This window comes from Rissa tridactyla, chromosome 5, assembly GCF_028500815.1.
Source record: "Rissa tridactyla isolate bRisTri1 chromosome 5, bRisTri1.patW.cur.20221130, whole genome shotgun sequence".
Lineage (NCBI taxonomy): Eukaryota > Metazoa > Chordata > Aves > Charadriiformes > Laridae > Rissa > Rissa tridactyla.
This window is the reverse complement of record NC_071470.1, coordinates 48,412,976-48,428,108: the sequence shown is the minus strand read 5'-3', so window position 1 is coordinate 48,428,108 and position 15,133 is coordinate 48,412,976. Positions and strand designations below refer to the sequence as shown.

The window sequence follows — 15,133 nt, the reverse complement described above, 5'->3', positions numbered from 1 at the left end:
AGTTTTGCTGCTTCTGTGGCAATGCGACGTGGAATTAGGATTTGGTGGTGGAGGGGAAGAAGCAGGGGAAGCACTAATGGCTTACCTTTGACATGACCTAGTTTAGCTACTGATGATGTTGATAAACAGGGAAAAAATGCATGCAGATATATTTCTTCCTCTTTGTCTATCAATTTATATAACACTAGGTATATTTCTGCATGCTTTTTTAAAAATTCTCTGTAACACGCTCTCATCTGTGAGACTATAGGATTATGAATTAAAACAGAATGAATCCCTCATTGTGAAATATACAGGCTCAGCATTTGCCACGGCTTTTCCCTAAGAAAGGGACTCAGACATTGTGGTCTCCATCAAAGAACGGCAGATTCTTGGCAGAACCTTCTTCCATTTGTTTCTGCAAGTGAAACAGTTAATAAATCAGTCATGCATTGTTGCTGGATTAGCAATCACACCCCCAAACGCTAATAACTGTTCTCGTTCTTTCTTCTGAAGATTACCCTTAAATCCTATCAAAGGACAAGATACCTTTTGCCTTGCCTGGCATTAGCACCCTAGTGACCTACAGCCAAAGTCAATAGTTGGTAAACTAACTCTCTGACATAGTGAAGGAATAGTGTGCCTTAACCAGACATACTGTTTCTTAAGATGGTTTTCGTTTCTCCTGTCAATATCTCCACTTTTTATTTTTTCCTTTTTTTTTTTTTTTTTCCACCTCAGCCACTCTGGCCGCATAAACTGAAGCCGAACAGAAGGAAGTTTGCCACAATGAATCACTCAAGACTCTGTTGTGGGGTCACACGAGCTGGGGGAGTTTTGCAAGGCTGAAGTCTGTAGAGGAACTGGAACAAAGAAAATGAGGAGAAGGTAGGTACTTAACAAGTTTGTTCTTTCTTGTTAATAGTGCAGATGATCTTATTTACCTCTTGTCTGCAGCTGAATGTGGTCTGTAAAGCTGCCTGCTCCTCTTGGTCTGAAAACAGAACAGCAGCACTGGAGACAGGTCATAAATTGATGAGAGAATTCATGGTCTGTGAGCTCTCCTTGTCTGCAGTTTCAAAGGAGAGTTTCTTAAAGTTGGAAGTTGTGCATATAAAACATTAAAACACTTTCCTTGGTTTTGCAATGCTCACCAATGAAATGGCTTGGCTCAGCAAGGACTCCTTAGTTTACCTTATAACTACTTTGAGTTTATTTTCATGGTGTTTGTCAGTTATCACTGGGATTCATTTACAAAAACACTGGAGTATTTTCTATGCAGAAAACATAGAAAAAGTGTAAGATTACACTCAGTTTATCATGCATTTCATTTTTAAGGAGCAGACACTTTAAAAATAATTGGGCTAGAAACCTACAAGATATAGTTACTGAAATATTTTGAATATAATTTATATTCTTATAGTTCTGTTATGTTTTTACTGCATGGAGAATTCACATTAATGTATCTGTTAAATATTTTGCTCACAGCCTTACAAATTTTTTGCTACTCTGTTATTAGATTTAAGGGATGGTCTGGAGATTTTAAATCTCCTTAGTACACAGACAAAGATAACAGGATATAAACTGAAAGGGGTAAACAGTGTTTAAACTTGATCTTGAACACATAACCAATGATGCATGATTGTGCAAGTAACTTTTTCAAGTGCTTCCCAGTAAATATGCAACTACAGTATATTTGCAGAGATGTACTTTCTGATATGATCAGCATGGTTATCTCTTGGAGTGAACTGTTAGATGAATAAATGGGCTAGCATTCAGATCTGGGCTCGCCGTGTTTGGCTCTCAATAAGGCATCACACTGTTTCATTCAGAACTGTTATCTCCTTGAATCACAGAATGAAGTCTTCACTGAAATCTGAGTTTATAGTATTTCTTTTCCATTTTCTAGAGACTGCAAACAAAGGGTGGAGGGGGGAGTGTGTGTGGGGCCAAAGCGAGGGAGCAAAGTCCAGTGCAGCTGGACAAAGAGAGGTTAAATATTTGGGTACAGAACTGAAAAGTAAGAGGAAAAAATGATTTGGGTTAGATGGAAAAACTATGTGTAGGGAGAGCAAAATGCAAAAAACGAAATCGGGGGGCATGCAGACTGAAACCAAACTTTGGTTTGTACCAAGTACTTTCTTGAATGAAGACCTAAATGGGCCAACTCGCTACCATTTAGTCCTCTGCCCTCATCTAATACTTATTCCTCTGTGGACAGAGTCACAGCTCACAGACCACTTCTATCTAAACATAAAAGAATGGGTGCTTTTAATTGAAAACTCAGGTTATAGGTTCATCATTATGAATGAAGTATTTCAGAGGCTTTCAAACCATCTCTTCCCTTTTCTGGTTTTTGAACTATGTTTTCCTGACTGCTTAAAACTCTGCTTCTTGGTGCGTTTGCTGAAACACTTGCTGCCTTGCTGTGACTGTTGGTATCCCAGCAGACTGTGCACATCACCCCTACTACAGTCTTGCCAAGCGAAAACTATGGCACAGGAACCATAGGGCCCACATGATGTTTCTGCAATGCTGGGTTGCCTTCTTGCAGCCTGACGTCACTTGCTGTGTGACATTTCACTTATTCTCTTTGGGGTTCAGCTTCTCTTCAAATGCGGTTAATAACATTTTGCTTGCTATATAAAAAAATGTGGACAAAAAGCAGTGCAAGGGCCAATATGATTATATAGCAGCTACTTGGAAATGGTGTAACTATTTTATATGAATCACAATTAAGAAAATGGAAAGGCCTTAAGACTTTACACTGATAGTTTTCAGTCCTTCTCTAAAGTTATGCAACTCTGTAGTGTTCAGGGCCTTTGAATTGTTTCTTCCCAAAATCTGAAAACTTCTTGGCTTATTTTAAAAGAAAAGGGAAATTACAGACATTTTTGGTGGCATACCATCACCTCATACTTGTCTTTTTTTAAAAAGGAAGAAATTAGATGTGATGTGTGAACATTTGCATCTTAGCTTTTAATATGGCACGCAAACCTAGTGTGATGTAAGGAAAGATGTTGTTCAGAGAATAGTAGATTCTAAGCTTGGAAAATCTGAATTCAGTTCCTGCTTTGCAGCAGATTTTTTTTTTTTTTCTTTGGTATCACCTTGGGCAAGGTGCTTTGTCAGTAAGGTCTCTCAAGACCTAGGCTACCTCTCTACACAGGGGCAGTAATGATGCTTAAGGGGGGAAATGAAACATAAGGGACAGTGAGCTGCTTCAGTATTGCTCTGAGAACCCTGTGAGTACCTACAACAGACACCCTCTCTCTCTTCAGCAAGCCTGCAGGAAGATGGCTTCATATCTGAATAGGTGATGAGTAATATTTCAGTGTTGTCGTTTGGTCCCCAGGCTAGTATTCAGTGGGCAATAGGAAATCATGTGTCCACAAACAACGAAATGTGAAATGATGAGCCGTATTGCCAAGCTGGAGAAAGATTCAGTGCTTCCATCTTGTGATGTATAGTGTGTACTCCATTATGTTTCTTCATCCTCCTCAGCACAGCCTCAAGACACTAGAATCATCAGCCATGACTGGGTTTTAGAGGTGCTGCAGTAATACAAACACCACTGCTACCACTAACCAGCTTGATTTTGTTTTAACAGTGGTGATCTCTGCAAAACCACAGACCCAAGTTAATTACACAAGGCAGGGGAATGTGGAATTATTACAATAATTAGACCAGGACAGCAGCCTCAGTCCAGAAAAACAGCTTTAAGCACAACTGTGCTGGAGAAAGTTCAGTGCAGCTCATTAGGAACAAATGTTAAGATCACAGCCAGCTCCTGAACGGTCTTTGTAGAACTACCTCTCCTATGGCTACTGTTATCTGAAGAGCTGCACTGCATCTGCTTGATAGCATCTCCTTTTCCTCTCCTGCCCAGCCAAGCTGAGACCAACAGCTCCCACCTAATTGTGACTCTGCCCTCTGCACCTGCCCTGGCCTGGGAAGTCAGAAATTGTAAACCTCCTTCTGTGTTCTTGAGGGAATTTCCCATCTACTGCTTGCTTCTGTGCTGCTTTGTTTGGATAAACATGAGTAGAGGAAAACATATGTATGCCTATCTTTGGGGTTAGTAGTTAAATTTTATTTATGGCACCTTCTAGTTCTTGAAATTTTCTGGGATTCATGAATATCTTCCAATAATATTTGTTAGCTCTATCTGCTGAAGCTGGTTTTCCAGTTTTTCTCCTTCACCTGTTATGAGTACTGACCTGACAGCTTTGCTCTGCCAAGTGAGATTTACTGGATTGTACGCCTGCTGTTCCCTTGCCTGTTCAGAATCTAGTCTGGATATGACTGCTGTCACACTGCCATAGCCAGTGACTCCGCCCAGGGCTGAGGTTAGGCTTTTGAAGCAAGTAAAATTTATAGTCATCCAAGTTACATCAATCAGAATGGAAATTTTTAACTACAATTGTTCTAAAGATCAGTACAGGATTAGTATTGATGAAATGTTGTAATCCCTGATTCCGTCAATTTCCTAAGAGCAGGTTGTGTCCACAGTGGCATCATCTCCTCAGTCCCCAAAAGCTCCAAGACAGCAATTGTTGGGCTTTAATGTGAGGCAACTCTCACTAGGGAAGGACAGTGATATTCCCTTTCCGGAATGGATGGTAACTTCAAAGAAATGGGTACTGCCCAGCTGTCCACAGCCTGTGGACTCCAGAAACAATGTATTGGTTTGATAGTGATCGGAGCAGAACAAAGTGATACATAAGTCTGAAGAGGAAAAATACCAAAATAAAAAGAGAGGGAACGACTATACAACTGCAATAGAGATGGCGAAGGAAGCCTGAGGGAGACAAGTAAGCAATACGGACGTATTCCTTATGAAATGGGATAGATGGGATTAAAGAAACCTTGGGAAAGTAATAGTGAGGAAATGTAAAACATGGTCATGTGTAGTAGATACGAGATAGAAAAGAGAGGGCCTGAGAGGAAAAAGAGATCAAGAAAGAGAATACATAACGAAGAAGGTCTTGCTGAGCTGATAAAAGAATGACCCTAGAGGAGAAAAATACAAAAATATAAAGAATTGAGTGTTACGACAGCCTGAGGTGAAACACAAGCATTGGAAACACGGGAAATGAAGATCTTTGGAAGAAGGAAAAAGTAGGTTTTAAAATAGAAGATAAAATACACACATTTAGAGTTAATTTTATCTCTTATTCTATTGAAAGTTTGTTGATCAGGTATTATGCTAAAATACTTAACATTTTCTTCTCCTGTGTAGAAAAATCACTGAGAATTTTAAAGTACTGTAATTTTTTAATAGCCTTTTCTACAAAAGGTCTCACGTTTTCATTACCACTGCTGGATGGTATGATGAATGACCCAAAAAGCCTGCTACCCAAGGACTTCAATTTATGGGTATGCCTGCAGCATGACACAGGGGAGAGATGCCCCAGATGGCTGAAGGTGGGCTGAAGGTAGTTGTTGTCACACTGTGGTTGAAGCAGCGCAGGCCTCACTGGTGTGGCCTGCATGTGTCTGAGTAATGCCTGAGAGCTGAAACCTATGCTGTTGTCATTACTCGTCTTTCATGTGTACATCAATGGCAGTCAGGTGCAGGCCTGTAGTGCAGATGTGTCAGGGTTGAACTTCATAGGTGCAAGAACAATGTCAACACGTCTAAAAATGCACTAATCAACACATTTAATGTTCTATGTAGTTGCTTCTGCTTTTCCACCCAGAGACGCAGCTTTGTGTCTCACTAGTCCTGGCTACAGCTGGAAACTATGTGCCAAAAGAAAACGCCCCATTTTAGCAGGGCTGACGACTGAGGGAAACCTGAGCTCCTGAAAGCCTTCATTCATTTTAAATGGAAAACATAGTCTGGGCAGTTTAATTTTTGCTGGCAGGAGCAAGAATACAGTCAGATGATGATCTTATTCTCCAGGACAGTGAAGGTTAGAAAAGGATGTTTTTGGAAATGGTTTCCTCTGTCTCTAGATGAAGAATGACACTTCTTGTTGAAGAGGAGTTGCTTTATTCAGACAAGTTTTTGTTAAGACCAAAAGATTAATCTTCAGGTAGCTCAAACCTCTTAACACAATTGATTCTAAAAATACCTGTTCGTAACAAGACTTGGAATATAACTTAATGTTGTTTCAAGTAAAAGGGGTAAAAATCCAGTCTAGTCTTTCATGAATATAGTAAGCGGTGTGTATTTGTTTTACCTTTTTAAAGTAGCTTTTTCTTAGGGTATCGTAAACCAAACTCTGGACTGCATCTGGTTTATGCAAAGCAATTTACGTATGTGTCAGTGGAGAACTTAATCTGTTGTTATTCTCAGTTCTTTGTCTTCTCAGTATGTCTTAATTCTTGTATACCCACTCAAAACATTTATCCCTGTTCTTCAAAGCAGAAAACCATCACCCGTTGTTCTCTTACCTTGTTTATAAATGTTTATTTTTGAAGACCATATGAATAAAAGAAAACAAAAGGATCAGAGAGAAAACCAGAACTTATAAGACAAAGAATGCAGGCAAAATAAAACCCATCTAGGCCTAAAATATTCCTGAAAAGTTAGAGAGAGGAGTACAACAAAAGCAACTTTTATTTGTTTCGGGTCTTTGGAGAATTTTTATTACTAGCTTTAACGGTCATTTCTGCAAGTTCAAGCAAGTTAGAGAAAGCGTTATTTGTTCCTATTTCTAACAAACCACATTTGATGAGAGTCTAGAGTACTGTCCTCATAATAATCCCCTCATGTATTATTCTTGTTGTATTTCTACACAATAGCTCTTTAATGTATTGTCATGCCAACATATGCCTTTCTATTGTGAAGTTTTCCACATACAAATTATTCTTGTTACTTTTGTTGAACAAACGAGCCATGTGGCATAGCTTGTTTCATTTAGTCATATTTACACTTGCTCTGAAGGTGAAACATCTTTGAGTTTGACTCTACCACTCACTTTCTGTGGACTGTGGTCTTAGAGATATAGGACTGTGTGTTCAAAAGTGTTCTTCAGATCTGGGAATTTAGCTTGAAGCGTTAATCTTCAGGCTCTGGTAACATTTTCAGAAATGCTAAATGCCTGCTGTGATGACAGGATTGTTCAGGGGAACATGTATACCTCTAGTACTCAGTCTTTTCAATGGCTTAACCCTGGAACAAAAACATTAGGGCACTCTAAGAAGCCATTTTGGAAAAAAAAAAAGAGAGTCTTATTTCTGTAATGCCTCAGTTGCCTTCAGTAGTGAAGTGCAGCCAATTCTTATCAGCCACCCTTGTAAAACCTTTTAAAATGCGTGAATGAAAGTATCTGAATAGGTGCTTTGTCTTGAGCCTGATAGTAGCAAATGTTCATACTGTGAGACTCCTACTACTAGAAGCAGCTTTAATGCACACTCTCGCAGGGGCCCTGTGATCAGAAACCTTACCCAAAGCTTTGTTGTAGCCAGGCATTCATCCTGCTGGGAGTGGCATAGACATTGTAAGTAAGTGGACTACTCATATGCCTTTTTATTTTTATACTTATCATCTGACTGGACTGGGAGCACAGAGCTTTAGCTCTTGATCTGGAGTAACAGTAGCAAGCTCCGTTTTACGTTGATGTAAATTAGGATTTGTACTCGTGACCATCCTGCGCTGTTATTTCTCTCTAATTCTCATAAATCAAGTTCACCTTCAGTGCTGTGGAAGTCTAGAGACCCTTAGCAGATTGAACTGGATCAGATGTGCTAGATACCTGATGCACTCTGTGTTCAAGTCCTGTCCGTGCCCTCCTTTTTGAGAACACATTACTCATTGTTGTGCTTAGCTCTTGATATTTATTCTGTTGTGTTTTTAGAGTTTCCATTGTCCTTCTGTGAGATTATTGTGTATTCTGCACTCATTGCTACAGAAAAGCTTGCAATATGAGGAGAGGTGGGTCATAAGCATCTTCCTTCATATATTTAAACTCATACCAGTCCCTCCTGATATGTTCCATAGCTTAAGCATGTCAGCTAAAAATGCTCAGCCCTGAGCTCCTGATAGTTTTTCCTGATAAGCTTATGATCTCCCCCATCTGAAAGGAACATGGGTGCAGCCTCCAGATTTCACATTAGCTGGTGTTGGAAGAAAAGCCTATTTCTCAATATTTTTCCTGCAGGCCATTAGCATGAATCTGCTGCTGTCATTTTAGCCACTGTTGCTATGGAAAATAGTGGTTAAGGCTGGCAAGGTAGTGGAAAAGGGAACTCTTGTAAATATAATAACAATTAAATCATTTTAATCCAACATTCTTCAAGACTGTGGTGGCTCTGCTATTTGCCAGTCTTTAATACTTGTACAATGGTGGAATGGCCATGGAGATGTTTGCAAATCCCAAAAGATTTGCCATGGAAATCCATTCTCTGTTGTTTGCTATCAGTTATTTTCCATGAAAGTTTCTGCCACCCACTCAGCAAAAAAAGGCAATGGATGAAAAGCATACACATAACTCAAATAGTCAAGAGCTGGTATGTTCATGAGCAACCAGCATCTGCAAAATGGGCCACCAGACTGCTTGGCAAAAGCATACAATGTGTTCCTCGACAGTGAGAAATGTTTGTGAATGATTGTGAATTAGAGAAGATCAAAATTGGTGTCAGCTGGCAAATAGTATTCATCCAGCTCCAACCCTGGTACTTAAAATCTCAAAGAATCTGAATTCCTGGAAGTGTAGAAAATACTCTGCCTGTAGGGGACATATCTGATAAAAAGATAATGCCTCTTTTTAGCCAACCTTATATAGACATGCTGAGAAGATTGAGTCCAACCAACATTAAAAAAAAATACAAAGTCTCATTTTCTGTTCCTGAGCAACTTGTCCATTTGCGTACAAATGTCCAGCACTATAAAGACTGGACCATCAAAAGTAAAGCTCATTATTACCTAAAGAAAGCTATGGGGAAAGGACATTAAAGCTACTTCAGTGTGGTTACAACAAGGTGCTTCATGTCAGTTTGACATTGAGTCTGTAATGTTGTTTCAGCAATGAGATATGACAAAGTGATAAAAGCAAGATATTTTTTTTTTCCTAAGAAAGCAGTTGCTGGCAAATTAAAGCCCGAGAATAGTATTGTAAAAAGACATGTCATGTGCAGGAGGAGGTATAAGATGAGATCTCTAATAGACCACTTTGGACCTTTTTAGGCATCTGAAATTGTAGGGCTGAGGTAATGTGTAAGAAGTTACACAGACCCTTTGTAGTGAGGTGGTTCTCACCCTAATTATAAACAGCTTGATCCATAGGGACATGGAGGCATCCCTTTGTGGATTGAAGCCCTAGTGCCAATATCGATTACTGAATACAGAACAACTTTCTGTGATGTTACAGCTTTTGTAGTTCATTCAGGTATTTTACAGAGACACTGGAGGTGATGCATAAATAGGATAGAATAAATACACAGATCTTGGGAGCTACAGTGCTTTTACCATACTGCATGTTCAGCGCTGTGTAAGCACAGTGTAAAAATCTATATATTACAGACAGGGCTGTTCTGTTTCTTCTCTGAATGTTTCATTGCTTGGCTAAGTTAATCGTACACAAGCACAGCATGATGTTCCTTAGCTCCTTCCTTTCAAGCTGGGGGAAAACTGTTGATAAAGGACAAAAAGACTGATTTGCAGCAGATCAGTCAAAGCAAATCCCATTTTAATTGGAAAATGTGAAGGCATTTCTTCTTATTTGGTCATCTTGCATGCCAAATTTGTGCCTTCTGTCTCCAAGCATTTCAGCACAAGTCTTTTTTACCTTCTTTGCATGCGTTTAGAAATTTAAAAGTTTGTTTATTTTTCATATTGCAAAGTTACTGAACTGCTTTTGCTTAGATTTAATGTTTGTCTTTTTAAAGACAAGCTGGAAATTACCAGCTTGAAATGTGAATTTCAAAGCTCTTCATAACTGATACTGTAGTATTATGAGGAGATAAGGAGAGATGGAAGGAACTTTCAATAGAGTGTTTATTCATTTTGCTTCTTAATTAATGAAATTGTTACCTTCGAGTGTTAGTTACCTACAAGGAGGACTCATTCCATAAGGACTCTTTGCTGTCTTTTTGGACATTCTTTTTGGACATCCATGCTGTTGTCCCAGGATAGTAGTCTGTCAGTAGCTTCCAGTGGCTCATTTGTCTTTGTTTACTGGAAGCTACCTTACCCTTGCTTGTGCTAGTGTGACTGACTTCAAACCTAGATCTGTGAAATGGTCTACTTAAAAATGAAATAAAATATGTTCGCATTTCAGCAGGGCCAACCTATTTTGCAAGTCTGTTTTGGAGTGCAGTCACACAAATTGTTGGATTGTGCAAGGTATTAACTTCTGCCAAGGGGCTGTGGCTGTTGACGAGCAGAGCTAGGAACCTGTGACAGTGGATATTCTGTTGAAGAAGAATTACAAGGAACAACAGCCTGAATATACAGATTCTCTTTAGAGTTAAGTTCTTGCCATTTCTGCGGACTCCTTTATGAGTATTTTCTCCTATTACAATGAAGGAGCTAGTACCTGTCTTCAGTACTTCCAAGTTCCAGTTTTGCTAGAAGTGTGTTTTACATGCCCTACATGTCATGAAGGAGTTGAACAGGTTCTACCTAAACTTGGAAGAAAGGATACATAGATGGGTTTTATTCTTTTAACATCTGATCCAAAGACCTTTTAAAGGTAGTAGAAAGTCACGACTGACTTCAGTGAATCAAGCCCTAAACCAGTAACTCCTGTTTAGTGATACAGTCATTGGAAGACTCTTAATCAAGTGGATAGAAGCGCTTTTGCGAAGGATACCAATCATTGTATGGTTCACCCTGGTTCCTTATCCTAGGTCCTTCAGCAGCATGACTGCTTTCATCTCTTTGCCTAGCTTTGCAATAGCCTGAAGCATCATAAAATCCCTCAACCCTATGCCCTTTGTTGTATATAAGTGTGTTCTTTGACAAACTTCCTGGAACAGACATACTGCAGCTAGCATTGAAGTCTATCTAAATAGGATTGTTTTGTGGTTCTTTTGTTGCTGTTGTTGTTTTGTGTGGGAGGATGATACGTTTTGTTGATTTAAGATGTTTCTGCAATTTTAGAGAGTTTTTAGTGGTGCGCTTGGTGTTTGAAAGCAGCTGGATTCTTTTATCTCTAAACTTGCCAAATGGAATTTATTTCACAAACCCTTTGGCAGTTTCCAGAATATGCTGCTAACCCTGACTTATTTAAATAACTCTGTAGCTTTTTTTTCATGTGCTGTCATCTTGTTTTCCAGGTATTTTTGGTATAGAATAAAAGCTTGAAAACATATGCATAAAGCGGCCATATTTCAAAAAGGAGCCTGAGTTTTTGAAGAAAAATGGGGTGAAAAATAAAGGCGTATCAGAACGTAGACCTGCTGGGCTTTTAGGATCAAATGTACATCATCAGTTTCATGCTGTGGCATGCAGAGAAATCTCAGAACTCACTTGTAGCTGGTAACTGAGCACATGGAAATTGTTTCAGTGAAAATGAAACATCATGAAATATTGCATTGCCCATGCAGTGAACACTGCCATTTTGTGTATCAGTTTTCTATGCAAATGGTTTTTATTTTGTTTGGATTGGTCTTTTCAGTAGGGGTCTAATTCAGAGTTCCCAGTGAAACAGGAAGTAAGCCACATTCTGAATATTTGGAATGTCACCACAAATATTTTTGTTGAGTACTGTAAATGGAAAGTCCAAAATTGTTAGAAAAGACTTCTTATTTAAACATGATACAGACTACATACGTAACTATAATTCATGAACCCCATAATACCTAACGTTTCAAACCTTTATTTTTCCTTTTATCTGCATGTTTGTGTTACATTGATAACCTTAGGAAAGAACAGTGATGATAAGCAAGCTAATAATGCCCACTAAAGAGGGGAAGCATGGGAAATTGCTGCCTGCATTGTAGTCTTGTCATACATTGTACTTGTGGTTGATGATTACTTTTTCAGAGGGAGAAGTATCTATCTCTTGTCATTGCTGGGAAAGGAGCAGGCACATTCAATAGCAGGGGATGTTCACATAATTTCTGATGCAGTTTAGGAATATATGTGTACTTACCAGGTTCTTTCTCAGTGCTGCCTGGCCCAGATGGAGTACTCTGACATGAATCATTGCAGAGGTCTGGGTGATAACCCAAGTCCTGGCATTCTCCCCATAGATCTCTTGCATACTGGGGTATCTCCAGCTGATGTTAATCAGTGGGGATGGCATTTCCTCCACAGTTACACTCTGCACTGCTAGCTTCCCTGCCAGGTAGAACACCTTAGGAAAAGGTGGTCCTCCTCACTTTTTCTTTATTCTGATTCTTTATTCTGAATCTATATGATTACTTGTGGTGGGGTACTGGCACCTTGAAAATGGGTTGATTACTTATGTCTTAATGATCATCCACACCCATCAGAGCAAAATGTTTTATTTATTGCCAGCTAACCTAAAATCCCCTATAAGATAAAAGTGGAAGGATAATTTATTTACATAATCCAAATATAGACAGCAAAGTTAGTAGGTGCAGAGGCAAGCCAAAAGGAATAAAGGCAAATCTTTATATCTACTTGTATTTTAGCTCATCCTCAGCTAACAAGCAGTCAGAATACTTTGGTGCTTTATGGCTGGGATCCAGTTCTTGGACAAAACCCACTGCTTTGGTTTTAAATGTCACTGACAAAAACCTCTGTTTAGGGGTTACTTGTATGTGATAACTGGCCAAACTTTTCTTGGAATTCTGTTCAGATTCAAGCATTCCCTCTCTCTCTCTTCATGTTTTCCTGTAATTCATCACTTTCTTAGAGGACCACGACTTTGTAATAGCTTCACTTAATAACATTACATGTGAGGGAAAAAAAAGATTTCTTTGAATTAGTAGATTTACTCTGTTCTTTATTACCATATGTAATTTCAGCTATACCAGAGGGACTGAATGTTAGTGAAACTATGCTAATGAGAGAAGAAAATGAAAAATAACACCTATCTTGACTGTAACTTGTGTATATATGTACTATTTTCCAGTTTCTTTGTCTATGCACATAGATGGATTAATTGAGAACTGATTAAAAACTATGTACAGCATAGCATAGTTGCTAGGGAAAAGAGTCTTATGAAAAACTTGGATTTTACCAATTAGTGGTTTTTGTAGCTTTTTTGTTTGCAATGGGAAAAAAAAACTTTTTTACTTTCTCCTTTGCTCTTCTTCAGACCATAGACCCACTTCTTAAATATTGTGGATGAAAGCCCAACTCCACTGAGGCCTGTAGCAAGTATCCCATCGACTTCACTGAAACCAAGATTTTGCCCTGAATTTATAAAGCGGTAATGCACTACTAAACCACATGCGCCATAATGCACACCCAAAATGCCAGTGGTTTCTTTTCAGGGATTGGCAAAAATGCTGTTGCGAGATCAGGGAGTATTAGACCAGTGTTTCTGTTGTCAGATATCCAGCAGAACCTTTGTTGGTATACAGAGGAATGTTATTAAACAGTCCACTCCCAAAACTGTTCTTAATGTCAAATAGACAGCCTATATTTTTACATGTTACTTTGGATTTTAAATATATATGCCTCTTTGCAGTGCTTTGAAATTTGTCTTTTATGAATACATGAGATTCATATGCAATTGCCTAAAAATGTCAGTATTGTGTTTTAGCGTGGTTTCAAAATACCATAATTTTGTGTATGAGCACAGTGTAGGATAACCAACTTCTGAAGATCTGTTATGAGCTTCTCCAATGTGTTTCTGGGTTGTTTCAGAAGCATAGAAGTGGAAGAATCCTTGGTGCTAAGACTTCCAACAAGAACAGTCAATTGTAATTCTGTATGACACCTTCTCCCTAGGAACTGAAATAATTTTGTACAGATCACTGTACGTTTCAGAAAGTGGTCCCGTCCATCACTTCTGAATTGATCTAGTTATAAACTACTCATTGTAAATCAAAGAGTCTGTAATTAACGCGAACTCCAATCTGTACTGCTCTGCCCAAGTACTGGGCACCATTGTAGTCACACAGACTGGAAGTGCCAGAGGAAACACGGAGCTGTGACAGTGGAGCTGCTTCTAGGCAGTTTACTAGGACATGTGAAATAGATATAGACGCATTGTGGCTGACACACTTAAGGTTGTTAATGTTTTTTTTTTTTTTTTTCTTGAGTATACTGTGATTGCCCAGAATTACAGTCCTCCTTATGGATATGTTCAAACCAAATTGCTTTTTGTAAAGGATTCAGCTCATAGCCTACACTGTTCATCTTGTGTTTCCATATTTAAATGGATTTTTGTTTCATTCGCTGAATTAAAGAAGATTACTTCCTGCAGTGACTTCATACAGATGGGAAACTCTCCAAAGGTGTAGTTCTTTTTACAGTCAAAAGATGGTAGTACGATTTCTATTCCAAGTGGCCCAACAGCGCAGAGCAATAGCTATGCATCCATTGTTTGCATTTGTAGGTAGGGAGATGGCAGCAAAAGAAGGGTGAAAATCTGCAGATGAGGTCACAACAACCAGTTGCTTGTCAGACAGTGGTTATGACCATGATCTTCTCTGGTAGTCATTATTCTGAATGTGACCATGATGGCCAGGTTTAATTGGCTCTAACGCAGCTATCCAGCCCGCTGGTGCCAGGATGGACACATGTAGTTAAGGGCTTAATGAAAGGCTTAGGGTTTTGAGAGAACATGAAATGAACAAGTCCTTCTCACCATCTGTGATGTTTTCAATAAAGTCTCTAAAAGCAACTGTCGATGTAATTAAAGCAGCAAGCTTGATTAGGCCTAACCATTAGTTAATATAACGTTAATCTCAAAGTATTTTATAGTGAGGTGCGAATAGTTCATAGCAAGAAAATGGTGCTTCTGTAGAAAACAGTACTAGAGTTTCCTTAATTTAAAAAGAAGTGACCATGCACTAACCGCCCAAACAGATTTAAGACATGCCGTTCCCTGAGAAACGTGGGCTTTTCCCATCACATTTTATTTTCTAGGAATACAAACCAAGTAAGATGCTGATGCTAAAGAAAAGGAACTATTTATCTGCTTTTTTCACTAGTCAACAATGAGATTTCAATCCCATTTTGTCTGTAATGAATCCAGTTGGAGCAGTTGTTTACTAGGGCATACTGCTGATTGTAGCAGAACCTGGAAAACTGATTTTACACAAGGGATACATGATGTTC

At 38.9% G+C, this 15,133-nt stretch overlaps 1 protein-coding gene across 1 annotated transcript in view; it reads left to right on the top strand.

Moving 5' to 3' along the window:
* The first annotated feature begins 526 nt into the window (after nt 1-526).
* The window catches only part of TRIM2 (tripartite motif containing 2), a 115,913-nt gene continuing 101,306 nt past the window's right edge, over nt 527-15,133 (top strand). The window contains exons 1-2 of the mRNA XM_054202841.1: nt 527-584; nt 721-867. The gene's annotated coding sequence lies outside the window, so the exon portion shown is untranslated. The remainder of the gene's footprint in view (nt 585-720; nt 868-15,133) is intronic.